The sequence below is a fragment of the Lissotriton vulgaris genome, unplaced genomic scaffold (assembly GCF_964263255.1).
Source record: "Lissotriton vulgaris unplaced genomic scaffold, aLisVul1.2 SCAFFOLD_890, whole genome shotgun sequence".
NCBI classification, from domain to species: domain Eukaryota; kingdom Metazoa; phylum Chordata; class Amphibia; order Caudata; family Salamandridae; genus Lissotriton; species Lissotriton vulgaris.
Genome location: NW_028245569.1, coordinates 607,842 through 634,042, shown reverse-complemented (window position 1 = coordinate 634,042; position 26,201 = coordinate 607,842). Strand labels below are relative to the sequence as shown.

The 26,201-nt window shown below is 44.7% G+C and overlaps 1 protein-coding gene across 2 annotated transcripts in view; it reads right to left on the bottom strand.

Moving 5' to 3' along the window:
* The window catches only part of PPP4C (protein phosphatase 4 catalytic subunit), a 210,285-nt gene extending 189,157 nt beyond the window's left edge, over positions 1-21,128 (bottom strand). Inside the window, exon 1 of one of the 2 annotated variants that reach the window (XM_086949116.1) lies at positions 20,585-21,128. The gene's annotated coding sequence lies outside the window, so the exon portion shown is untranslated. The remainder of the gene's footprint in view (positions 1-20,584) is intronic. The other variant, XM_086949117.1, reaches the window with a different exon arrangement.
* Between the last annotated feature and the right edge of the window lie 5,073 nt (positions 21,129-26,201).

Below are 26,201 nucleotides of genomic sequence, written 5' to 3'. Positions count from 1 at the left end.
ATCAGGTCACCCAGTCACTCCTTAAATTTTGGTGCCCGCTCTCTGCCCTATCTGCACGCCACCCGTCGCCGAGCCAGCGCCACACTAAAGGTGACAAATTTACAGTGTTCCACCGGGATCTTCTCCACATACCCCAGCAACGTTACTATAGGGGATGGCTGCAATTCCAGTAAGGTCATCAGCGTCAGCGCTTCAAACACCTGTTACTAGTATCTATGAATTGTGTGGCAGGGCCTTGCAAGGTGTAGAAAGTCCGCGCCACCCACTCTACATCTATCACATCTCGCAACCGCACGTAACTCATAGCGATGTAGTCTGGCAGGGGTAGAATACATACGATGTAAGAATTTGTCATGTGTAATACGCAATCTGGTATTTGAGGAGACTAGTTCAGTCTGTTTACAACAATATTCCCACTGCTGATCTGTGATCTCACACAAACTCTGTGCACCATTTATCCCGAGCAGGACATGGTTTGTATTCCGTCTCCGTGTATAGACTGTGGTACAGTGTCGACACTAAATGTGAGGCTATAGGGGCGTGCAGCATATGATGCAGTGAGGCAACAGTAGGGGGCTCTAGCGGGTAGGACGGCGTGTATGCCTTCACCCCTTGCCGTAAGCGCAAATACAAGAATATGTCCATGGAGGAGGTAGATGTACCTTGAAAAAGCTGTGACAGGTCTTTAAATTTACTGTTTAAATAAAGGTCACCCCAGGTCTGGATATGAAATTTGGATTTAGTTCTGGAGAATAGTCCCTCTGCCAGCACCGGCATCTGCGGATGATATGCAAGGGGGAGTAGCAGGGAATACAGCATTGGAGCTTTCAGTATACGGAGGAGAAATTGCCAGGCCTTCACAGCACAATCTACAGCTGATGGGCTGCGGGTATGTTTTCAGGCTCAGAAAGAATGACCCAGTTTAGTGGTATGGGGTGCGCAAGCCAATGCTCAGTGGCAACCCGAGGCGTATATCTAGGGGGTTGAAACCAATAGTTTGCTAAATGCGCGCAAAGGTAATACAGTTCGAAATTTGGCACATCAAAGCCGCCATGCGAATAGGGCCTGGTCAGTATCTCCCATTGCAACAGAGTCGGCTTGCCTCCCCAGACTAACCGAATGAGCTCGGACTTAAGCATGGTAAACAAGCATTTGCAATGCAATAGGTCTCGCATTTGCAAGAGTTTAAGCTATTGGCATTGTAAATGACAATGCCTTTTATTTATCTGTTTTGCTACTTAACACATAAATAGAAGGCATTGTCATTTACATTTACAATGCCAATCGCTCAAATACTTGTAAATGCGAGACCTGTTCAAAGAAGCGGCCGCCATTGACCCTGCTGCTCAAAAAGTTAAAATGTGCATGGCGCGCTGAATGTTGCAGGAAAGCATGCCGTGCCTGCAGTAGGAGAAACTCATTAAAGAAAACAGTGCTCACAAACAAAAAAAGAATTAGGCAAAAGCAGGAGAGAGCAAAGAAGCAAACCGGGAGAGGTGGGTAATCTGAAACTTTACAGCTATTGCAGATTCTGCAACGTTCGGAGTTTGAGAATTATGGTATAGTCCAATCGGAGTTTGAGAATTATGGTATAGTCCAATGAACAAAACATGTACGCAAATGTTAGCAAAGCAATTTGGGTATTGCTATGTATATGAACGGAAGTGACTGGCTACAAATTAACTATAGTGTCACTGAAGAAGCTGGCAGCCCTCTGCTTGAAAGGTGTTCACACATGCAAGATGTTTTAACCAAAATATATGGGGATGTGTGGGGAAACCACATAGTGAACAAATCATGTAATATGTGGTTTGTTAAATGCTATTTCAGGGAATACATTGATCAAATATAGCACCTTTGCTATCCTTATTAATACAATACTTTATATGGTGTAATTTCATTGATGAAGTTGCCCAGAATCCGTAAAAAAATATTTGTCCCGTAACGCAGGTCGTTTTGCAAGGCCGATCCTCGGCATGTTTCACCTCATGGTGCTGCGCCTTTCTTTTTAAACCTGTCCTGTTTCCTGCTCTCCTACCGTCAGCATAGGCAGGACAGCTGACTGTGCGGGGTATGCAGGGATGCGTGATCATCTACACAAACAGCTTCACATTCACAGGCGCCATGGTGAGCTCGTTCTGTGGTGGGTTACATGTTTACAGCAACAGCATTCTTTCAGAGGAGCATCAAACAATTTTGCGAAGATTACTGTTTGAACGCAGCAGCCTATTCCACCAGAAGCAACATATCTTCACAAAAGCCATTAGATCTGCACTGACTGTAGCAGCCCAGGAATGCCATGATAAGCAATTAGCAGCATTTAAGGTGGAAGGGGGGAAGTCACTAATAAAAGCACAGACAAAACGCCTACCATTAATTTAAAAACAAGAACGTTTGCAATCCACATTAGGAAGTAATTTCCTGCTACATAAGAAATACTACAGCAAATTGAAGAAGAACCTCCAAATTGCAGCATGTATGCCAAAATAGCAAATGGGGAGAAAAAAGTGTAGCCTCATTAACCGATGTGGAAAGACAGACATTGGTAGTAACAGCCATAATGAAGGTGGCATTATTATCAAAGAAATTGTCCGGTGAAGTCCATTACAAGTGTGAAGAAGCGTGAATGAGAAAGGTGCATTTAGTAATTTCTCCAACAAAGTCAGTAGAAAATTATAAATATGAAATAACCCATTCACCTGAAAGCTGCATTGACCCCAAGGCCTGTGGTCTGAAAAAATGGAAGACACCAATGTGATATGTAAATGTGATCTCTACTTTTAACACAAAAGGTAAAGTGCCCCAAGTAAATCATTCCAAACACTACAAACTGAAAACTTTTTTCATTTTATGTGCATTTTCTTAATTTTATGTAGCACTCATGTTGAACAAGAAGCACTTAATATCACAGGTAAAGAAAGATATAAGAAATACCGTACAGTATGAAAGCCAGCAAAGATCTTACTGAAGCTGCAAAAGAAAAACAAGATGACGCACTCCATTCTACGTCTTCCGGAGACGAGCACACGCACACAAGCTGTTCCAATGTGAAGCGCGGGAAGCGCGTTCACGGATTCCAATGTGAAGCGCGGGAAGCGCGTTCACGGACGTGAATCGGCTCGTGCACCGAACTGTAGCTGGTCTATACTCCCTTCCCTGCCAACGTAGCAGCTATAATACTCGCTGCCGGCGGCAGCGCTTCGCGCTGCGAACGGCAGCGAGCCCTAAAAAGGGGCGTCCTGGGAAAGGCAGGTTTGAAGAAAAAAAAAGTATAGAAACTTAGAGAGAATGACCATTTTAATAAGTGCTATTCGGCCCACCATGGTAAGAGGGAGGGCTATCCAACTAGTTATACAATTTGTAACATGCTCTAGGGTACTCCCATAATTGCTACACAAGAGTTCATCGCGGTCGTTGGTAATTTGTATGCCCAAATATTTCACCCCCTCATCACACCACTCTATAGGGTTATCAATGGCAATTGATTGCGGCACCGAGATGAGCGGGAAAATCTGCTACTTGGACGAGTTTATAGTGAAGCCCGACAGTCCGCCAAAGCGTATGAATTCCCTCAGCAGAGGGTTGAGATTGTGTATTGGGTCTTTACGTAAAAGGGGACGTCATTTGCACATAGGGAGACTAAGACCGGTCGTAAAAAACATTTGAGGGCTTTCTCCAGGTGATGTTGACGGAGTCTTGCCGCAAGGGGTTTGACTGCTAGGGCGAATATTAGCAGGGAGAGGGGACAACCCTGTCTGGTGCCCCTCGTAAGCTTAATAGGTGCCGAGACATGACCATTAATTTGCACCTGGGCCGTGGGGGATGTGTAAAGAAGCTGGATCCACAACAGGAATCGAACCGGGAATCCCATACACCGTAGCACCCTGAACAGGTAGTCCCACTCCACTGAGTCAAACGCTTTCGTGGAGTCTAAAAAGACTGCCACAAGCGCCAGTTGTGGGTCCACACGGTGCATGACCGAGAACAGAGTGCGTAGGTTATGGGAGGTAGCCCTCCCAGGTATGAAGACCGCATGGTCTGGTAACACCAGTTTCTCCACTAACAGACTAAGTCTGTTCGCCAAAAGCTTGGCCAGGATCTTCACTTCAATATTATTCAAGGATAGGGGCCTATACGAGTCGCAGCAGTCTGTGGGTTTATCTGCCTTTGGCAAGGAAATAATTAGGGCTTCTCTCATTGACTGAGGTAGAACTTGAGACTCCAGCGCCTCCTCGTATACCTCACATAGGACTGGCATAAATTGATCAAGGTAAGTCTTGTAAAAATCTACAGGTAAGTTGTCTGAGCCCGGTGCTTTACCGGATCTCAAGTGCATCCACGCCTCTCGAAATTCGTCCATCTGGAAAGGCTCTGCAAGAAACTCCCTTTGGGAATCCCCCAGCCAACCCAAGGTGATATCCTGCAAAAAGGGAGCAAAATCTGGGGGCTCCACATGCCTAGGTATAAAGTGTCTCGTAGTAAGAGGTGAATGCGCCAAGGATGGCTCGGCTGTCTTTTTGGTGGGTGCCCGCTCCGTCTAGTATGTCCAGGATATAGTTAGAAAGTTTAGGCTTTTGAACGTCCTGAGCAAGCGCCTTTCCCGGCCTTTCACCCCTCCCCATACCGGCGTGCAGTAAAGTGTTTTCCCCGAAAGCGCGTCCCATTTCGGCAGGGTCGGTGTACTCAGTAAGTTCGGACCGGGACGTGGCCCTGCTCTTCCCCGATAGGTCTCGCCACATGCCTGCTTCTAATTGTTTCAATTCGCCCTCCAATTTGCATAGATTATGCTTAATGTCTAAGCACCCAAAAGCTTTTCGCCAAGCAGAAGCCCCAAATAGTTACTTTAAAAACTTCCCACACTGTGCCTATGCTTAGAACTGAGCCCTTATTTTGGGTAAAAAATTCGGAGACCTCTTCCCCCAGCTCGGTCTGAAATACTGTGTCTAATAGCGCTTCGGGGATCCGCCTCCAACTGAAGGGGGAAGCGACTGTGCATGGGTGGAGTGTTAGTTGCAGTAGTACTGGTGCCTGGTCATAGAACGTTCTAGCCATATGTGTTAGTGACTGAATCCAGGGTGCCACCCCTCTGCTAAGCAGCCAGTAATCTAGATGCGACCATGTAGCATGGGCTGTCGTGTAATAGGTACCCTCTCTTTGTCCTGGATGCCAATATCTCTGCGCATCTATCAAACCATGAGCGTTAAGGAGTTGTGAGAGCGTCTCCTGTGTCAGTGTGTAATGATGCAGTTGAGGGTGGGATCTGTCTAGGGCTGGGCACAATGACGTGTTGAAGTCCCCCACCCCCCAAAGGATGTGAGTGGATCCTAGTTGTATGATCCGGTCCCATAAGGAAGTGTAGCAGCTAGGATCATCCACATTGGGCCCATAGCAGGAGAACAGTGTCAATGATTGCGCACCTAGTTGGCACCACAATAAGCATTGTCTACCTGAAGCATCGACCTCCGAACTCCCCAACACAAAGGGGAAACCTCAATTAAAATCACAGTGCCTCGTGGGTTCGAGTAAGAGGAGAATATCCGCATGGATGCGCACCTACTGCCGAAGCAGGTGCTCCCATTAGTAGTGGTGTGCATTTCTTGCAATGCCGTAATATTATTATGATGCCTGTCTAGGTAAGATAGCAGTTTTCGGCACTTGCGGGGGAATTTCAACCCCTCTGACATTCTATGTTAGTAGATTGATTCTCTGGGGTTCAGCGGTTGACACCATGTGTATGTTTTGTACAGCAAATGTAGGATAGCATGTGAGGAGTTTGGGGTTGATATACGCTTATGTGATTGTGTGCTGAGTTGGTGATGTGCTGTGTAGGAACTAGCCAAGTACCATTACGAACATTTCCCCCCCCCCCCCCCACCTCAGCACCCCAATCGTTTGGGGAACAACCCACCAACTCCTGTCTTAAATCAGCGAGGCTGCAGTATAAGACATGAAAACATATCTGGAATGAGACAATTAAACCCAATAACCAATAAAGGGGAATGCCCATATAGGGGGTCACCAGAGCAGCACGGAATGCAAACCCACTCCTGTCTCCGTCGAAGGCCGAGTTAACAGGTGTTACGATAGAGGGTCAAAGCGGCCTAAGAAGGTGAGGAGGGAGGTCACCTGGCTAAACAATTAACATTACCAGCTGCCGTGCTGAAGCATGAGTGTCATTAGTAAGCATAGGTACGGGAAACGTATTCAACTGCTAGTGTAGTCACTGAACCGTAGTCCACTGCGTTTAACGCACATGTTTGCTCTAAGACCTGACCTCCTCAACGCAATACATACGTGTACATTGTTCAATGTTTCTTGCGTGCCATATTCCCGTCAGGACGCCTCGGGCTACTTGCAGAGACTAACTTATTTACTCTCCTCATACAGGTCTTTCACAGTGCGTCAATCCCATTTATGGGGAGGACGAACACGGAGCTGACTCTCCTCCACAAGAGGGACATTGGTTTGTTTTGAGGAACTCCTCCACCTGGTGTGGATTCGTAAAGATGCTTTTTTTCCCCCTATAGGTAACACGCAGGCGTGCCGGGTAGAGTAGAGCATATTCCATCTGTGCCTTCAGGAGTTTTTTTTTCACGCCCAGGAATTTGCTTCTGGCTTCTTTTACTGCCACCGTAAAATCAGGGAAGATAGTTAACTCCACACCATCATACTGAAGATTGTTGTGTTCCCTGGCCACCCTCAAAGCAGCATCGCGGTCCCGGTAGTTTAGTAGTCGTGCCACTATTGGTCTAGGTGGTCCTCCGGGAGATAGCCTGGGGCCTAGTGAGTGGTGAGCCCACTCCACGATGAAGTGAGGAGAGAAGGGGTCTTCATCACAGGCGTCGCGGAGCAGCTTCTCCACATAGTCCTCCATGCGGCCCGTGTTGGTACTTTCCGGAATACCCATAATTTGTATGTTGTTTCTTCAGCTACGGGCTTCCAAGTCCTCCTTTTTGCTGCAATAACCTTAAGCAACTTGTACATATGCGATACCTGTTGCTGCAGCTTTATGGTGGAGTCCTCATTTTCTTATACGGGACGCTCTGCTTCTTTTAGCTGGCCATCATGTTTATCAACTTTCTATACCAGCAAATCCAGTTGCGTGTTCATGGTGTCCATCTTGCCGGACAAGTCTGACATGCTGTGCTGCAGGGCTAGTAGTAAGGATTTGACCTCGTCCTCCTGCCCTGGCGATTGAGAGTTATCCATGTCTCCCGCAACCTGGGGTGTATCTTCGGAAGTGGAGTGTGTGACTAATTTCTTGCCGAAGACCAGCTTCGATTGTCTACCATCCAGCTTGCCCATTGCCTAGGAGGCACAGATTCTACTCCGGGCTGTCACGTTACGGGGCTTCTGTCGTGCGGCCTAGGATATCAGGAACACTGGACTGCCACCATTCAGTTAGGGTATTGGTAATTGTCTTCGTCGGCTTGTCTACATCGCAGGGTAGGTGTTAGCCCCATCTCCCACCCAGTTGCAAGGCACTGCAGCGTGATCACGCTTCCAGATGAGGAAGGGGGGGGGGCAAATGTACCATTTACTCCCTCAAGCTCTGCGTGTGCCGTATTATAGTACAGTATGCATGAACTCCAGCGCCCAGCCGCAATAAAAGTCCAGGCCAATATCGATTGTAGGCCTAAATTCGGCAATGTCAGAGGTCATGCCAGTATTCAATGATTTTAAGTCTCGCTCGCCCCACAGCAGACCTCAATGCAGTATGCCCAAGCAGCAGCAGCAGCAGCAGTAAGCCTCCTCGCTTTGATCCCAGTGTAAACGGTTGCCGTGCTTTAATGTCCGCTGTGTCTCCGCCGTCATCAGTTTCACGCCTCGGAGCGCGATAAAGGGCTTATAGCGCCAGCTCGGTCCGTGCACCTCACACCCAGACTAGACACTCACACCCACCAGCTAACAGACTTCTGTGCTGCAGTGGGTCGGCAAATCAGCGGGGCTCAGCGTCAGTGTCCGCCACAGTGCGGGTCGGGCGGCCTTGCACGCACATGTGGAGCCTCGGCTCTCAAGTGGCAGTCGGCCCCGGGCAGCGCCCCAGATCAGTGAACTCCACCTTCCGCAGCTCACTTCTGCCGGCTCAGATCACCACTTCAAGCAGCTGTCTGTAGCAAAGGAACAGCACCGGAGGCAGCGCAGTGTTGAGGAGGCTTCAATTTCAGCTGAAATCCTGAGATTATCTCTGCAAAGGTAGCGCACAAGTGAAATATATTAAGCCAGGAAGCCGGAGCTTCACAGGCATGCAGCCATGCTGGTCGTGCGCCACTTGGCATCCCCCCACCCCACCGACAACGACCTTATCTTCAGAAAACTAATTTAAATTGATCTCCTCCATCACTTGTTCTACCGAAAATCTCAGCAAGATGCACTCCAGTGTTTCTGGGTGGTACTAATCAGGTCTATTTTTTGTGGATTACTTTGGGGGGGAGGGGGGGGGGGAATCCAATAACATAAAACAGGACAGCAAAGTAAAACAAAGAATGCAAAAAACGGGAGATTAGTACTGCCTCTTGATAAAAGCTAAGACCTCCAAACACAAAAATCGTAAACAAAAAGAATATATTAACAACCAATTCAAATATCATTGTGTAAGCAAAGTAAATACTTCAAGGAGGGCACAGTGGCTCTAGTTTGACAACATAGATATGTGGTCCAACATCCCGCAAAGCCTAATTGGAACCCAAATGGGCCAATGCAAGCATCTTGAAATTACATATCCTGGATGGACAGCAGGTCCAAGTAATAGCAAACCAGAAAGCCAAAGGAGGCAATCTAAAGCCCACTCTCTCATGTCTTTTTGCATTTCTTTTTTAAACTGATGCGATATCGCCATTTAGAAGTGAAAGCCATCAATGGTCATATTTAAAAAGTCAGCAATGTAGATAATATTGACCATATTAATATTCTGCTATGGCTGCAAAGTGATAGTTAATCTAAATGATTAAATAATTTGCTCGGATACAATACACAAAACTGAATTCGATCTAGCCAATTAAACTATGTGTGACAAAAGGGGCACCAATATAACCAAGATGAACACGTTCATCAGGATACACTGCTAACCAAGAATGTATCACCAGCAACTCGAGGTAAGATGAAGCTTCAGGAAGGACATGCAGGTTAAGTCAGTCTACACTGCCAGAGGAGATGGGAGGGTGACTCGGAATTAATTGTAGATGATGCTAAAAGACAGCTAATGAACAAGTCTGTGTACACAACCTTTAATTAAATCACTAGGATTCACAAGAATGTACATCACAGGTGGAAGCAGGTGTAAATATGGTGATAATAAGGATGATGAACATGTATCCAGGTTACCTTGATTCCATGACACTGCTCCTACAGTTGGATATTGCTATGTCCATTTAACTGAGACTGCCACAACAGCAGATTGAGGAACGATTACTCAGTAACAAAGTAGAGCATTCAAACAATTACAATAAATCCCGATCAGAACCGCAATACGCCAGAGTTCAATCACTGGTTTTCTCCCAGCTCAAACTCAATCTAGGTTCCGCTCCCAACTAGATTAGATTTACATTAAGTATATAGCTCAAACTGTCACCTCTAAAAAGAGGTATACTGGAAACAAAACTAGAAAACATTCTAATGTAAGAGATACTACAGCTTAAAAACACCGCTTATAATTTAGGGGAAGGGGGTATAGCCAGGCTTTTAGATCTCTTCTGGATTAGAGAAGATTTGTCTCTTTGGCTGAAGTGAACAGGCAGTGATCGCCGCAGCAACTGAAGGAGAGACTGGTCCGCAGAGCCGAATGAGGGGAGGATGAAAAAAGTGAATGTTGTTATTGAACAAGCACACTTTCATATATGTCACCCCTCTTTCCCAATCTCTCGAACAATATGCTTCACTGACCTCAAATCCACGTGGAACAAGCTTATTGCTAGAGATTCGACATGGAGAGTGATGAAAACCGGAGCACTGCAGGCCCGACAGTAGTCCCCTAGGTCCCCCATACTAACTTAATATATTGACACAGGGACTTTGGTCTGCAAGCAGAGGGCTATCAAGGAGGTATTCCACGCCCATGTATAGTGAACATTTATACCTCCTTCTGAACGGCTACAGGAATTTCTAGCGGACACCTATCTCCAGAGTCTTGACCCAAAAGCCAGGGAAACCCAAGATGATCCACTCTCTTGAGGAGATCCTTACCACTATCAGACACCTCAATACTGCAAAAACTCCGGGTAGCAACGGCCTGCCCCCGGAGTTTTATCATAAATATGCTGACATTGTTGCCGACAAACTCCTGGCAGTTTTTTAAAAAAGCTCCGCGCATCGGTAGCCTACTGGCAACAATGCAGGAGACTTAGACTGTAATGGTACTATAGACCGGTAGAGACCCAATGGCAGCTTAGGCCAATATCTCTACTTAACATCGATGTTAAAATTCTTAGCAGTTTGCTTGAAGCTCGCCTACTTCCTCAGTTAATGGAATTCAGTTATACGGGCTTTATCCCACAACGTAATACCCTTCAGAATATAAATACGACTGTTAGCCCATGCCTACGACACGGTTAAACAACGAGCAAGCATTTGACTTCCTAAATTGGGCCTACCTATGACGTCTGCTGCATAAAATGAGCCTCGCCCCAAGATTTGTCAAACTAATTAGTCTCCTTTATTCTGGCCCATGCGCCAGGGTGCATTCCAGTGGAGTGGTCTCTGCGAGATTAAGTAGGGGTACTAGACAAGGGTGCACTCTCCTGTGTTAAGCTTGCCACACTAAAGAGGACGTGGGGCAGGGAGGTCTTGAAGTTCCACATCTTGAACTCTAATACATGGTGGCACACCTGCAGCATGTGGCTCATTGGCTTGAACCGGAGGACAACTGGGAAATACAGCTCCTATGGTGCACCTATGATGGTGTTCCTTACAGGTCCTGCTAAAGAAAGGTTTGTGGGTCCACTCCCCTATATTGTTTGACTAGTGAGCAGTGCCAGTGTGGGGGCTGGGGGGGGGGGGAGGGGGGGGGGCGGGGGAGTGGATCCAACGTGTGGTTCAGGAGGCAACTTACGTCCCAGAAATGGCATTGTGGATGGTGCACCCCTCCCATCGACATACCGACTCCATGTCAGTGCAGACATGGAAAGACAGGGTTGTGATACTACCGAGAACCTTAACCTTGGAGGGAAGTTTATTGCAAGAGTTGAGGCCACAGAATCCTTTTCATTCATTACAGGGCAATACCGCCAATATGTCAAAATATTGACAACGGCTCGCGAGCTGTGACTGGGCTTTCCTGATGCACCAGTCTGCTCCAACACCCTGGTGACACTACTAGATATGGCTCAAGGCAGTAGACTGATCTCCCACATTTACAGGTAGCTGCGTGATGATCTACTGATGTTGACACTCCACACGCAGGGCAAATGGGAGGATATAGGGTGGGTGGGGGGGGGGGGGGGGGGGGGGGGCGGGCCTTCAACCGCTGGGGAATGGTTAAGGGTGCACAAGGAAGTGAGTAGTCCGCTCCAATGCCCGCTTCAAGCTGTTGCAATATAAAGCTTTGCATGTTCTCTATGCTACTGAACGAGCCAGTTGCACACGCTGTGGGGCCCAGACAGCAGATTTTATACATGCATATGGTATGATCTTGTACTTCTGTCTCCTTATTGGTGGGAGGCACCGCAAAACACGAATAGAGCTTCAGGATGGGCGATACCATTGGAGATCCATCAGGTGTTGGGCTTGATTCGCTCTCCCACAAAGACAAATTGAGCAGAACACGTGTCCTCCTAGGCCTGTTGTTGGCGAAGCGGCGCATAGCAATTTAGCGGCTTAGCACGATGCCACCCACTATGCAGAATGGCTAACTGATGGGTCTGAATGGGCAGCTGCAGAAGAGGTGCAAATAACATGTTCGTAGAGATGGTAAACTGGAGGACCACTTGTGAGCCTGGTCTGCAATTTTATCTGATTTAAAGGAACTACGGGTGGCAGCCGATCCTGGGGTTGGGATGCCAGTGAAATGATCCTTGCGCCCATACATCATTGGTGGTGAGAGCGGAGGATACCCCGACTTATGAATGGGTGCACCACAGACTGCTAGGGACTATTTACCCGGAACTCTGGTGTAATGACAGAGGGGAAATATGCACGCAAGCGGGAGTGTTTGGTTACTGGTTTACAGGACCCGGCAAAACATTGCAGACTGTTTTCCAGAATAACAGTTTTTTCTTTTTCTGGTGCTATGCTACGAAGTCTACTTCAATATGTAAATTCTGCCATTAGGTTTTCTTCTGTCCAAATCTCGCCACAAATATACATGACACGTATGTATACAGCTATGATTTGGATTTAAAATGTACATCTATATGTCTGTATACATACATCAATGCTCTTCCTTTTTAACTATGGGGTAAATATATGTAGTGCTGGGTAGAGTTGACAGTTTTGACAGACATCTCACAGTTACGCTTACACTTGGATTACAAAACAAAACTCATTAATTTATGGGTGGATGGATATAACCAGCAATACTCATGAAGTCTGATCTATCCATTAAACGACCTTTACAGAGTTCGAGAGAAATAGAAATTAAAAAAGTGAACGGATAAAGTAAAATTTATCAGCACGACCATTTAAAAGAAAAGGCACTGATAAGTAGGGAACCCCTTAGGTCTCTTAACAGGTATACAACCAAGACATTATTCACAGTACATCACGACATGTCCCCAGAGCCAGGCCTCCGACATGCCAATGAAAATGCGCACTGTGTCATCTTTATTCTGTACAACTTTGCTGTACTTAGCCAATGAGGATTAAGTACATGTGACAGCCCTAATAGTATTTGAGTAGGAGGCAGGGCTGAGCATAAATTTGGGGGGAACTTACAGAATTACATTACATTTTTCATTGACGCGAAAATTCTCCCACAAGTTCAAAATAGTCTAGGTTTAACCCACTTTTTAATAAATAAAAGTTTGTTCAATATATTTCAGTATCAAGGGGTATGCCTAGTACTTTTTGGCACATTATTTACCCCAAAAAATGAAGGATGAGCAAGGGTAGCACAATATAGGCAATTATTTTCCCAGTAAACTAAGGTACGAGTGAATGCATCACCCCTGTTCCTCATTCTTCAGGATTAAACTGGAAGCCTTTAAGGAACTGACGGACAAATGCTGATTCTGTTAAGATAGCATGGTGTCCTGATGGCAACGGTTAACAGGGGCCTCGAGTTTCAATAGTATGCATTTTATCATGCCTTTTCAGTGTCATAAAACACACGGAGAGTACCTGAAAGACCTAGCTGTATGCAGGATGCCACAACTAAAAAGGTTTGCGCTGTTGGTGAATTCGTGTTACCATTCGAAAATATGCTTCTTGTGGTTAAACCAGGTTAAGAAGCACTGTCTTGGAAGTAATTAATCTGACAGCTAGTAGAGGAAAAGCCCAGGCTGAGTATTGGATGATAAAAACTGTTAAGGGACAGTAACTAGGTTATTAAATTACTACTCAGATGATACAATACAAATAGGCATTTGAATTCTCGCCGTACCAAAGCTCCGGTGTAGGTAAAGAGGGCATCCTTTAACAGGTAATGGTATCGTAATAGGAAATTCAATGTCTTGTTCTCAAACTATTGCATCTTTTACAAACATGATTTTCGCTCCATGACAGCCCCAGCTTTCACCACATTCATGCTGAAATATTTCAACATGGAGCTGTTAGTTCAATTGCTTCAGTAATTGTCAGAGGACTAACTCATGACTTCGAACCACACTTCAAACTTTGAAGTTTATTAATATATTGCCCATTGTGTAGATCACATACATATTTATGAAACCTCAGAAGATTCTGATCCTCATATTGTTGTTCCATTCTCGGTCATATTAAGTTTCACAACAAGTTTCAGTTTATTTTATTTGCATAGTTAATTAATACCGTTGCAATACAAATACAGTTTCAATTTAAAAAGCAAATATACACATAAAAGAATTCACAATTTATACACCTTATATTTATAATTCTTTAAATCTATGTTGTAATCAAACAAGTGTAAAACAAGTTTACCTACCGGTCCATACTTCACTACATATGTCGGACATCAGTAAAAGTGCAAAGAGGTGCTATAAACTTCAATAAAGTGCTTCAGTGCCAAGACAAAGTAAATTGTGAGAGCATCCACTGCAAATCATAGTATTAGGCTTTTACTTGTTCCAGACAACTAAAATAGTTAGTAGCTATTATGCTAGCATTTCCTTTCCGCATAGCCTCAGGACCTTTACTAGATGGTAGTTCGGTTGTGGGTCGTTAGGTGCAACATACTTAGTTCGAGTCCATACTTCCCATCAATACTTATGCTAGAGTTCAGAGAAGTGCTTTGGAGTTGTATAACGTGCATTAGTGGCAAGAATAGAGTAAGTGGTGGGGAGCAATCACTTTGAACCTCGGTATTGGACTTACGGCTTGTTCTAGACGACTGAAGATGATTATTGACCATTGTGCTGGCCTTTTCTTTTTGCATGACCTCAGGAACTTTACTAAACAGCAGTTCAGTTGTGGATCGTCTGGTGCAAAGCATGCCAGGACTGCTAGTCTCCTGGTGCATACCCTTCGCTGATTGAAGTGGCATTTTAGAAACTGTTCTTGTTGGAGTTCTTTCCATAGCAGGTGCAGCAGTCTTCTGGCACCGAGCCGAATAACCGGCAGGTAAAGCCCGCTTTTTGTTTTGCCAAGGAAGAAGGTGCTGTATACAGGGTAGCAGACCAGGCCTGTACTTCAAAAACTAGATTTTTGTAGTTTTTAGCATACCCCAGATTAAAGTAATTTTGAGTGGCAGGCACCGTATAGGTATTCAAAGTCATCCATCCATGTGCCCTTTGAGAGAGATGCATTATCCTCCACCTATGAGAAATGTTTGGCAGTCTTCCAGACCAGGTTTTTAAACGCGGTGGTAGTTGTAGGTGTTTCCCAGAGCTGATTCAGCCCTATATTATGCAGGCTGCTTTTCATATATAGGGCAGTGGGTGAGGCAATTCCATAGATATTCGTTTAAAGTTCCTGGAGCGGCTTTCCGCACTTCGTCCCAGGTGATAATAAATGCCCCATGTCTTGCAATAGATGGTTTTTATATGCCAAAGTCTAGCCTGATCTGCACAGACGAGGTGTATTTGGGCAGACCAAAGATGACCCTATAAGCAGCTGTTACTGTAGTATCAAGTATATTAGCATCTCTTCCTCTCTCTGCCTCGCAGCCATAGGTAATTGTTGGCACAATTTTTGCGCGGGCAACCTGTACCAAGGGCAACTAAGTCTCTTGGAATATAGTCTCCCCAATGTCCTGGCAGAGTGTGGGAAGCCACACCGAAGCCTACTTCAACCTTGGTCTGCCATGGGTGTCAACATCCAGCAAGCAAGATAGCAAACATATCACATTGACTTTTCAAGTGCATCAATACAGACTGAATCCGCAAATTTCTGTAGACAGGTTTGTTTATCTGTAAGCATAAGATCCACTTACATTTGTAAAAAGTATGCACAAAAGCACACATGCAGCCTTGTTGAAAGGCCATAGTTCAGGGTCCACGTAAAAGGTAGCCATCCACAATTACAAACCCCCTTATTGCCACTCCCTTTTGTCAGATTAATTTAATACTTCTTCCAATTGCATTATTCTCTGCATTCTGCCTATTTTCCTGCCTATTGTAACCTTCACAGCTACCATGAGAATGGGTAGGAACACCCATTACCGCATTTAAATAATAAAAATGGCACACAATTTGTACGAAGTACTATATAAATACACATTCACCGCTTTTTATGCTCCAAGGGCAAATAAATTAAGCTACTAAATTCCTCTTTCAATTCGCCCTCTCCTCTTCCCTGTTCTCACATTCCTTCCTCACCTCTCAGACTCTCCTCTTCTTTGTGGCCCTTCCTCCAATAGCCTACTTTCCTCAACTTTATTTCTTCTCTTTCCAGATAGTAGCTAGAGGCAGTATAGCATTACTCCAGGTCAGACTGAGGGCTTCATTCCTTTAAATCATGTTTAGCTCTCTAGTCAGAATTAATGATTGTTGTGGCAGGGATGTGCAAAGGGTCCCACAAGCAGAAATCTTAATGGAGCAGTCTCCCATCAAATGATGAAAATCATACAAGCCTCATTTTGCTAAGCCTTTCAAGAGAAAGCCTACCAACTGGATATGGGACAATGTAACCGAGCCCTATATCAGGGCACTACTACTTTTGGATAATGTTTGGTACTGGTGGGTAGCAAACAAAAATCAACACAAGCTCTGTTGCAATTCTCAAGAAGCTTTACGATTCTAAGTGAAATGTGTACCCACTTGATAAGCTAGGCTTTGCTCACAAAAATTGTTTAGTCAGAAGGGAGAAGACCAATTCCACAAATACCTGGAGCAATTTGTCCTAGCCTGCAAGGAGGAGGCTGCCAGTGTGAACTAGAGAGTGAAAGATCATAAAAATCTATGAAGACTCTGGTCTATAAATTGCTTGCAAGTTTGCCTGTGGCATGATAATTACTTTGCCCAGCTGGCAAATTATTCAAATAAGGAGACGAGGAGCCAGAAAGAGATGGTTCAAAGACGTTCGGCAGGATTGACAGTGGCATACGTTGGTCCATTTTATCTCAGCTCCTTTATCTCCACTTACTGCAAAGCACAACAGTAACAATGGCAAACTTGTGTTTGGCATACAAATCCAATAGCTAACATTTAGGGCAAAACAGTTGTAAGTGGTGTGATGACAGCTGACAGGCACAGGCCCTCTCTATACGACATCATTTTTCTTCCCCAGAATAAAGCCTTAACAAATTAGGATGGATGCTTTCACAAGCATAAAACCCAAAAGTACATTATTTTTTTGGGAGCAGGCTCTTAAATGTTTCAGGTCAGTCACTGGACCATAGTACTACCCAAGAATAACATTTTGGTTGGCAGAAAGGATTGTGGCTTACAGACCAAACTTGAAATTCTAAGGACCTGTACTGTTGGAATTAAATGGGGCTGCAGAGCAAGGGGGCTGCTTTGTCAGTTCTCTGGAGCAGTCACTGTTACTTCTGCTTTTTTCCAGTCAATCTTTTTTCAGTTTGAAAAACATGGCATAAAAGAACGATTAACTTACCAGAGAGAAATTTCTTTATTGTAAATAATGTATCGAATCACATACTGCTCATCTTTATCCAAGGCAATTGACTTGATCCAAAGATTTTCCCCAGTGCTACTAATGCATGCGGATGCACGTTTCATTTATGCTTTGCATTCCGCATCTTCAGGCACAGAACATTGCACAAACTGCATGTGAGAATGTGCCAGTCCCTAAATTAAGACCTTTTTAGGTGACAAGGATGTCACTTCACAAGAACACAGAGGTGGCAGGACAGTAAGGAATCTAAAAGAAGATAAGAGCATCAGCCAGGAGGAGAAAAAACAATTACATTCTTCTGATGGATACTTCTAACTCTGATTTACCACCTTTAGAATAGATAACATTGCAATACTTCAAAAGGTGGACGATTTGGAGAGTGGAATCAAACAAAAAACTTCTCAACACAGCAGGCAAAGGGACCTTTCCACCAGACCCGACTAGCATGGCAGTAATATTGCATGAACATATGTACTTTCTCCCACATTGCAACCTAGCAGAAGTCTAGGACGGGCACCCCCCTTGCCAATGCAGTTGTAGCAGCCCTGGTCCTCATGGAATACGCCCCGAGATTTTGACAGTACTCTTACAGCTCTTAACCTTTCTTTATCCTTAAAAACATGAAAAAGAGCTGATCGACCAAATAGTCTCTCGTGAAGCAGATATAAAAACTCAACACCCTTTTGTATCAAGGCATTGGGTCCCTCTTCCTCCAGTGCAACGAGAGGTGAGACTAAGAAAAGTGGCAGTGCGATTAATTGGCCAACGTGGAAGGCTGCACCAACTTTGGGAAGAAAGGTCACACGTGTCTTAAACACCAACTTGTCCGGAAAGAAGATGGTGTATGGTGAATAGCTGACAACTTCTGTAGATCACTTACATGGCATGCCGGTGTGATGGCAATAAGAGTCTTCAGCGTCAGGAACTCTTAAGAGAAGCTGAGCAGAGACACAAATGGTGTGTACATAAGAAATGTCAGGACCAGTGTCAGGTCCCACTGAGGCATCTCAAAAAGTTGAAGGGTGCATATGGCTTACATATGGGTCAAGCCTTTAATGAAAAACATCACAAACAGTGACATTAAGAAGAACAAATGGTTTGGTAAGCTCTGAGAGAGGCCAAGAGGGTATAAATGCAACCCTTCACATAGCCCTTCACAGTACCAACACGACCATGTCAGCCTAGAGAGAGACCAGCAAAAGAGCATCTGAGAGTGTGGTCTGTAAGGGTGGAGGCATTTCAGGCATCACAGGTGATAAACTTCTCCCAGCACAGATGGGCTTGATCATCAACCACTTTGGAGCACAAGTCATACTTGGTAGCTCAGATGCAAGAGGCCCCTCCTGTGTTTTGAGACAGAAGGTCCTCTCGAACTGGTAGCCTGACCGAAGCACAACACTCAGTAGTTTTAGGTACCACATACTCCTAGTCCAGTCCAGGATGACTAAGACACCTTGCGCCCAGTTTGAACTGAAACAAGTATTTGTTCAATTATAGCTAGAATATGCAAATGCCTTTTAGGAAATACCAACATGCAAAATTGCTCACACATCACGTTCAACTGTGGTGAATAGTTCTAGCCTGGGAAAACAACTGTCAATTTTAGGAATTAATTATAATAGAGAGTTCCAAATTGTGTGGTTTGATTTGCCTGTTCACACTTCTCCACTGCTAGAAAGGCTATCGTAGGTGCCATGTTCTTGGAATAAGCAACTTAATTCAGCACCACACTCCCAGAGATACCTGGCTCAGGAACCACTACTCAGAAACCAAGCTGTTGCCCACCTGTGCACACATAGCTAGCTCTCCTGCAGTCTGAACAATAAATCAATGCACATGAACAAGCACGCCTCTCTTTAAGCAACTGCACACATCTAGAATTATCAAACAACCAAGCAATCAGTTACACGTAAAATACTTTGAGCCAAATCAACAGATTATGTCACGTTACTCTGTTGTCTAAAAACAACTCTTGGAACCGGGCCGAATCTGCATACAACTTTGACACAGTTCTCCTAAAAATAAAAAACACAACAAAGGAAGAAGGATCCCAGTGGTCTACCAAGCAAAAGGCCAATTTCTACAAAGGAGGACCTAGCACACATCATCCAGACCGATCGAGATGCCTTGAATTTTGCAACAATGAAAAGCATAGAGTAGTGTTACAACTTTAAAACAATTTGGGATCGAAATAACACCGAGCTAAATACATGTTTAGCTTCCAAATACTGCAGCCGAGAATAGCAGTCACCCATCCGTACTCCCACACATCAAAGTTGGACAACCCCATCGAAAGTTTGTAAACATTCCGAAGACACTGACTCTCGAAGCCTACTCTCTTTTAAGAGCAAAGCGAATAACCCACAACAAACTATCAAAACATCTATAACACTTTAATGCACATATCGTACAGAAAGCAAACAGCTTAATACCTCCACGTATGCTCAAGACAACTTGCAGGTCGCATACAAATAATCTGCATCTCTCTAAGGAGAGTGGTCGATAGTTAAGGGACACCTTCAAGCTAGTATATCGGAAACATGGCAGGTTTCATCATGGCCTAATGCTTTCGGATTCGGACAAGTCTGGCAACTAGGTGCGGGTGTAGGGGCTCTCTTAAAAGGGAAGCTATGAATCTTTTGTATAATGTTAGAATGGTAAATTACATAGATGAATTGTGGCTAGAGGCCACTCAGAGACGGATAAAGTCATGGGGGTGGAAATGCACACGAAACCGCACATGTAGGGGTTATCAGCGGGGCGAACTCACTTGTGCAAACTGCATTACGAAGAAATGTTGTTGGAAAGCTGCATTTTGGTTAAGAAGACATGGTTTTTACATAAGTTGTTATGAAATCCAGCACAGACTGCTTTACTGCTCACTAGCTTTGGGTCTCTCTTTCCATTTCTCACTGTCCACACATAGCCGTGCACCTGAAAACAGCAGTAGGATGGTGGGTGGGGGGGGGTCTAGCAGACTCCACCCCTTAAAATAAGCTGTGACATGTCAGGTTTCGTTGCCTAGGTAGACTATGTGAGCATGATGCCCCTTACACAGTTTCTATACTATCTACAACGCACGAATGCCCCTGGATTCGCTCGCACTGTCCACCATCGCATTTCCCAGGACAACAACAAATAGTGAACTCTAATAACCCACTCCCTGCACACTCCTGTTCTCCAAACCCTCAAAGTCTGGCAAAAACAATATTACAATTAGCGCTCCTTACAGTCTCTTCGGCCCGAAGCATATATACGCGTTACATCTTCCCCCGAGTCACCACTGAAAACATAGCACCCACGTTCACAGTGGCTTCCTAGCTCCCACCCTCTTTCAGCTGTACTTCACCTCCGGATCAATCAGTTAGGACGTTAACGTGCCCAGGCCTCTTCAGATCAGGCCAATTACACAACTAACTTGTACAGAGAACGTTATACTTACCACTGCTCACCAGCCGGTGTCCAGGCCCACCGTTTACTCCCGGCCCGGGCCTCACTCCCCCTCCTCAGACCGTCCCTGCCGGAAACAACTCTGACTTCGTTTGAGGCTGCTGAACGAATAGAACTGCCGGAGAGGGGGAGGGGAGAGCGAGAGCGACGTGCGCGTTCTCGGCAAATGACGAATCTAGGCAAGGCTAGTGCGTAGCCAATGACACAACTAGGTTGCAAATTGTATAGGACGTGCGCATGCGTGGTGCATACCCTACACCGAATAAAACAAGGATCAGGAGGCGCGCTCTCGGCCTGTAGGGAGAGGCTGAACAATTCTTTGTGAACGCGCAACCAGTTCAATAGGAGTGGGACAACTTGTATTCCTTCGCGCGTACACGTCGGATATCGACGACTGTACTTGATCGCGCAGCTTGTTAGATCGATTAACGTTCACGACCGGGCTCCTTCATTTATTTAAACCGAAACTATACGGCTACAGTATATTTATAGGCAGGAGCCATTTTATGCGTGGAGTCCAACGGAAGCGGAAAGACAACAGGGTGACGCATCCACTGACGCGTTCAGTTGTCGCCGGATAATAGGATAGGATAGTTGATGTCAGCGAAAGGTACGAGTTACGAGGAAAATCTAGTGGCTAACAAGTGTTCTCTTCAACAGTGTTACTGTGTAGTTGTGAGTCCACACCATCCTTAAAGTAATCATTTTCTATCAGAACTACAATGGTAACGTTTTGCGCTGACTGTATAGCCGCTATAGATAGTTCCGGGGGTGATTGGGATAGCTCGCTCGGCCTTGAGCGTTGTGAAGGAAAGGCGTCTTTTTGGTACTGTTACCATGTGAGTTTGTAACCACGGACGCGATTCGGAAGACCGAGCCACTGACGTGACCTAAGATTACAATTCCAAAATGCATTACTTTGTTAGAAGAAACACCCGATCTATCTCCCTGTTCCTTTGCAACATGAAGTCATCTTGTAACCAATTTTTTAAGTTTTGTAAGCGCTAGCTAGACTCGTAGGTATCGGAGCGCTTCACATACATATTGTGCAAAGCCGAAGGGCCTTACATTACCTAGAAGGCTGAACAGTAAGTAAGCAAACCATGGATAAAGAATACAGTATGAACAATAAATAACTGTGCAACGGAGGGGGAGAGAGAAAAAAGAAAAACAAGGTGATTGGCATAGTCCGTTCGCCAACAATCTTTGAATGGGAGTCAACTCGGGATATTGGGGTCTAGGTTAGTTGACGTTGTTCAGGAAAGTATTTATTAAGGAGATGGAGTTTGAGGTCTCTTTTGAAACAAGAGGAGGGGTTGCATCTGAGGACTCCCGGGAGAGCGTTCTATATCCTGGGAGCGTTGCTAGAAAACGATTGGTATTGCTTGGTTTTCTTTTTCATTTTTGGCGGACTGAGGAGTGAGTTGGAACTTCTCAGTGTTCTGACTTGACCTGCTCTTACCAGTTTGTTGTTCAGGTAGTTGGGGGCCGGAGAGTGGAGGGTTTTGTGTGTGATGCAGGCCGACTTGTAAATACATCTCCCTTCCATGGGAAGCCATTTGAGCGAGTTGAGAGCTGGAGTGATGTGATCAAATCTTTTTACTCCAGATACAAGTCGAGCGGCCATGTTCAGCACTGCCCTTAGAGGGGCTAGGTGAGCTTTTGGAGTCCCTGTAAGGATGGCGTTCCCGTAGTCTATTTTAGAGAGAACCAGAGATTGAACTACTGTCTTGAGGTCATCATGGGGAAGAAAAGGCTTCAATTTCTTGAGGTGTTTTAGAGAGAAAAGAGCACTTTTTGCAGAGTTTTTGATGTGGTCCTCCATTGATAGGTTCTTGTCAAGGGTGATGCCTAGAGACTAAACCGAGTTGGATAGAACTAGGGGGCAGTTCAGGGCAACCAGTTTCTTGAGCCACTCTTGGATAGGACGATGGTTGCTTTTTGGAGAGAATAGGATCAGTTCCGTTTTGTAGTGTAGTTCCTAGTTTCCCACTAGGCCCTGCGCATTGGAATAACATAAACAGTAGTATCGACGTGGAACTGCAGATATTCCAGGCCTCCACTGACTATGCTAAACTTAATTGGGTTGTGTTACCAACTAGCTCAGAGGTCACTGGAAACTTTCTTCTCTGCATAGGAAGTGATCAGCTTCCCTGGCACAGACAAGAAGGGATTCAGTTTTCCAACAACCGTGCAACATGACAACTTTGCTCCTCAGATCAAGAGTCAATCTCTAGGGTCGTGTGAAACAATAGACCTGTATTTCACTCAGTCAGTCTAGTGCAGTTTACTTTCACGAGATGTAGAGAATAGAGAGACGGGCGTTTGTCAATAAAGGGTTAACATTTATTTAACAGTCTTTCTTCTCGTACAAGAGAAATGTATTGCCCCAATTGTAATAATTGTTATTATAAAAAGTACGTACAGTAAGATAAGTATTGCGAAATAGAACTGTAAAAGCATTGATATAGTTTCTTAGCCATACAATGGTTTAAAAGTAATAAAACATATATACAGTCATATATACATTAGGCTAACCTACTCAACTGGTGCTTCTAACTAAGCCTACCCCAGTGTGCCTGACCTAAGCCTAACACGTGAAAAGGGGAGTAAGTTAGTAGCTTAAGTTAAGTTGGTTTTGCCAAGGTTTGTTTCAAGAATTCTCGTCTAAGGGTTTAGTCAACACCATACCTCTGAATAGAATGATGGAGGATTGGTATCTCCTTCAGGGGTCTCTCTCGATATCCCAGTCACCCGCGAGGGTAAACCGGAAGCGCCGGGCCTGGATTTCTCTGCACGAGAAAGGCAGCGGCTTCTCTTCAGCGCGTCGAGGAAGGAGGGGGGACAGCGTCCGCGGGCAGCTGGAATCTGCTGGATGTCTTCGCAGAGGGACGGCTGTTCAGCTCCTTAAGCGTACTGCACCATAGCTCGCACTTTGGCAGCGATAATGGTATCAGCAGCTTCACCACCACAGGATAGCAGGCTGCAGCGACAGAGTGCTAGATTTACCAACACGGGGTCTTGCAGCTCACTGCTCACAGCTTACAGCTCTCACAACAGCAATTGCTTAAGGCAACGTTGGTAATATTTATACCTGACAGGTGCCGGGTTTGACGCAAGTTTGCTGGACATAAGACGTCAATTAAAGATGTCACTAGGAAGTGATAGTTATCAGTTGCTCATTAGAGTTCCATTACTAATCAAAACATAGCAAGCGGGGATTTCCAGGATTGCTGAGTTTTTATCTTGTTGAAGAACTCGGAGTGTTATCTAGGAATATCAGATAGTGACTGCTGCTCTGTCATTGCACTAATTGGTCGCAAAGGAAGTGGCAGAGGGAACTATGCTGGAATGTGGCTCTGTTCGTGTGAGGCCAGAGATGACTTTTCAGAAAATCGCACTTGAACGGTTATGCCAATATAGGGAATACATGGATTTATAGCCGAATAGGGGCATAAGGTCACAGTATCGATCAGGAACCTAGATAAACACGCAACACCCACTCCACGGGTTAATGTCCATCAAAATTACTAAAACTAAGCAATTAGATGCATGTGTAACATTGCCCACCCCAAAATACATAAATGCATTCGAAATAGGCGTACTTGTAATACATGGAATATAGGTACTGTACGTTTTTTAAAAGCATAGAAATCATTCACAGGATTATTGCATATAAAATCATTGAACGATTATGCATAAGGAATTACACATGAAGTATCTCTGACAGAAGAAAAGCGAGATAAATCATCACATAAAAATGCATTGTAATAACATGTGTGCTAGAGGCTGGTGTAATGTTGTTATGTCTCTAGATGTGCTTAGAAATAGAAGTGTGAAGCTTCTGTTCTCTAAGAATAGTTTTTACATTAAGCAAAGAATTGTTCGTGCCAAAAAAAGGTCAATATTAGAAAAATTGTCCAATTCAAAGAATTATTGCTTGAACAGGGAAAAATAGATTTCCAAAGCTTATTGCAGTTTTTGTTGATCAAAACTGAAGGCCGAATTCAGAGTTCATGGGAACACTGTGTGTCGGAAAGCTTCTTAAAAGTTATTGTTTCTCTATGGGTGAGAACATCGTATCAGACAGGCTCTCAAAGAATTGGTCTACAAATTCAGGTGATAGTTCAACCAAATTAGATAGCGCTGTAACTTGGCAGGTGTGAGAATGATTGCTGTCATCATATTCGGGAGCAGCAATGCTCACAGCTCGCTGTACCTGGGTGATGTTGCTTTTGTCACTCGCTCCACTGTTACCACTTGGCTGTAGTACAGGAGTCTCCACAAATGCCGTCATCAGGATTGGTAGCCGCTGGGGACAACACAATGCGTGAGCCGTTATTGGACCGAGCAAAGTATCGACGTCCATTGGTACTGCTGATGGAAGTGAAAGACAGATGTCCAACACGCATTCATCGCCGCAAAGCATACACCGTAGCACAGGTAAAATGCAATTTTGCCATATCGGTCTGAATGAAAGGAACCAGGTCATGTTTAGATCTCTCAGCCTGGCCAATCCAAGGACGTTAGTTATCCTGTCCCGGTAGCGCATTGCTAGGATTGTCTCTTCCATTCCCATGGGAGCTATGTCTGAGCCGAGGCTTGCCATAACGTAGCAGGAGGGTCAAAAATAGAATCCCTGCGACAAGTCCCAAAAATAATGGTATGCCGCCAAAAATGGAGTGCACAAAATTAGGAAATATTCCCAAAATTGCCTGGAAGGGTGTTAGCAGTCCCGTAAAGACTGTCTTAAATATGCCTGGGATGCTTGTTGCACTAGACATGTTAAGGAGTTGGCTGAACATTTCTACGAAATGCACGGGGCAATTTGTTGATAAAAGGTCATGAATTTCAGTAGCTGTCCTTGCAACTAGAAGATCATACGTCTCTTTAGATGACGTTATAGGCACTGTTGTCTGTAAAAGTACAGATTTAATTTTGCTTAATGTATCAATTCGTATAGAATAGAGATTCAGATGAGGCCAGATGGGAGTTACTATGTCTGGAGGCCCACTCGGGAACAATGCTTGCATACAACATTTGACCATGGACGTTACTTCTACTAGATAACTTTTCCCTGGCGTGAGGCCACAACATCTGTGATCCGTTCTAAGAATGTAACTCCCGTTTGCGAGTTGCATAAAGAAGGGCTCTATCTGAGTTGCAGGTGTGACTAGCTGGTGGCATGAAAGGTTGTTTGAATTTCCATCACATGCTCCGTGTAAATTAATACCTTGACACAAAAGTATACCACTTAGTGCGTGTTTACCGTTCTCACCACTAAGAAATACATTTTTGTCGCTGTCACTATAGCAAGAATGAGTGTATGGTAATTTCCATTCGGATTTTACATATCCTTTACCCAATTGTTCATACTGGCCAGCAGGTATGTACTCAAGGCACTTTTTAAATCGGAAAGTTGTTATCGGAATTGTGATAATTCCGTGTATTATCCATTCAATGACAGGACTCTCTGACATTGTCAATGGTAATCTCTCGAGTTTTTCGATGCTCAGGATTGTATAGTCTGCTCCTTTCTGTGCCAAACTGATCTGTTTATCAGTAAGGTTAAAACTGGAAAATAATGACGTTGTGTTGATTAAACGCCA